This window comes from Molothrus aeneus, chromosome 5, assembly GCF_037042795.1.
Source record: "Molothrus aeneus isolate 106 chromosome 5, BPBGC_Maene_1.0, whole genome shotgun sequence".
NCBI lineage: Eukaryota > Metazoa > Chordata > Aves > Passeriformes > Icteridae > Molothrus > Molothrus aeneus.
The window spans coordinates 8,375,001-8,377,320 of record NC_089650.1 but is presented as its reverse complement, the minus strand read 5'-3'; positions in this window follow the sequence as shown (position 1 = coordinate 8,377,320).

Below are 2,320 nucleotides of genomic sequence, written 5' to 3'. Positions count from 1 at the left end.
TGTAGTGGATATTTCATGGGTTTCCCACTGAGGTGTCACAAATCTTATAGGAGGAAACTTTTGTTGGTTTTTCTTCTTTCCTTTCTTAATTTTCTAAGGATTTTTTTCTCTATTTAGGAAATGCTGCCTCCTCAGCAATCTGTTCCCTTGGCAAGAAATACGACTATCAGGTGTTTAAAATTAAAGTTGTTAAAATCAAATTTGCAGAGGCAGGAGGGTTTGCCCCAGTGTCCTGGACATAGTCCAGGTTTGGTAATTACTCTCCTAACTCAATCTTTCTTTGCAGTTCTGTGGCATTCTTCCTGCCCCACTGCAATCTGCTCTGGGGAGCTGCTGTGCCATGGCATGTCAAACATCTGCCTGCTTTTCACCCAGGACTGGCCACACTTCAGTGTGTGATGAAGTGATTTATGACACATGGCGTGCACAAACACTGGTTTTCTTTTCACAGTGACTTCTGCTGAACAGGAGGAGTTACTCAGAAGCAACACTCAGGAAAAAATCAGCTCAGGAACTAAATATGGATTTAAGGATTCTGATTCTCTCGGTCCCTCTTTCAGATGATCTCTTCCCAGCTCATCCTTTTGTCTTATAAGGTGGTGCTGAGAAGTGGTGGCTCCATGTGATCAGCTGTGTTTATAGCACAAAAACCTTCCCCCTGGCCAGTAATGCCCTTGGGGCAGGCAGGAGCATTCCAGAAGGCTGAGCAGCCTCGGTGGATGGGGTAAATTGGCACACACACACACACCTGCCAAACAAACGGGGTAAAGCCAGCACACACACACACCTGCCAAACAAACATTCTCCCAGTTTCCCTGGAACAGGCCAATTCCTCCCACACCTGAAAACAGGAGCCTTCCCTGCTCCATCACTGCTGGGCCAAGGTGAGCTGGTCATTGGAATGTCCCAGATAAGTGTGTGCTGAACTGCTCCTAAAAACTAAGGTGGCTTTGGCATGAAGGAAGTGGAGAAGCACTCTCATGAATCCCCTGAAAAAGGGAAACTCACAGGATTTGGGGTGATGCATATCAGTTTCTTTGGTGTTAAGTGCTCATGCAAACACTTCACAATCATAATGGTACAGTGAGCAGAAAAGCTTTATTATTAATATTTTAAAATCTCTGCCTCAGATACGTCCTTGGAGCTAGAGCCATGCCACTAAGCACATGATGAATGAAACCTCTTTAAAACTCTCAGATAGGAAAACTCCCATTCTAATTGTTTCAGATCATCTGCATCCTGTGTTTGGTTACATGGGGTAATAGAGGCCATCTGTCTCCCTGCTTTCCAATACATGGATTTATATCTGTGTGCAGAGCTGTTCTCACTAAGGGAGTGCACAGACCCTCCCAAATGTGTGATAAGAAAATGTGTGCACCCAGGAACAGCCAAACTTTCTGGCCTTACAAGCCATGTATCAAGTTCTTTGCAAAGGCTGTGAGCACAAGATGCACATTTTGTGCACATTTTGTGTCCAGGAAACTGAGGACTCCAGAAATTAATGGGAAACACTTTTTGATTCCCAACCAGTCTGTTGGGGTATGGGGCTGAGTTGAGTCCCAGAGCACCATCTGGCACTGGCTCCCCTGATGGGAAATGAGACACGATCAGAGTCCCTGTCCTTTTCCATGGATTTATGGAATCTCCTCCACAGCCCACTGGTGTGGCCTGAGAGAGATGTGCAGACAAGATCCCATCAGGGATGTGGGGGCCCTGTAAAGCAGAATGTTTCAGGCTGAGGGAGGAAGGACACAGCTGGAGACCAATGGGGGAGAGGCAGACCCATGTCAGGCACTTGATCTGTGCAAAAAGAGCATCAAGATGTCACCAGCCCTTAGGGTGGAAATGTTTATTTCCATTAAAGAAAAATGTGTGCTGTTCAGTGCATTTCAGATGAAAAGGTGCAGTGAAATTTCCCTTTTCTTAAAACTCGGGTTATTTAAAGAAGAATTAAAATTAATCATGGACCAACTTGTCTGGCTGAGAGGAAAGGGCAGCACCAGGGGTGAGGAGCAGTGAATCACCCCCTGTTTCCACCTCTGCAGGCACCACCTCAAGGTTTCTCAGCAGAAAAAAAAAGGTCAAGGAACTTATTGAGAATTGTAAATCAAGCACAGCAGGGATAAATAACTTTATGGTGCAGCTACATTAAGTTACAGCTCTCCCTTCTACAAATACACCTTTTGCTGACATATTGCAATAGTATGCTTTAAAGGCAGCCAAGCAGTGCAGTACATTTCTTCACTCAGATTAAAAGCATTGTTTAAATTCTTGTGGCTAGACAATTTGTCTTGTCCTTTTTTTTAAAAAAAAAGAAGCC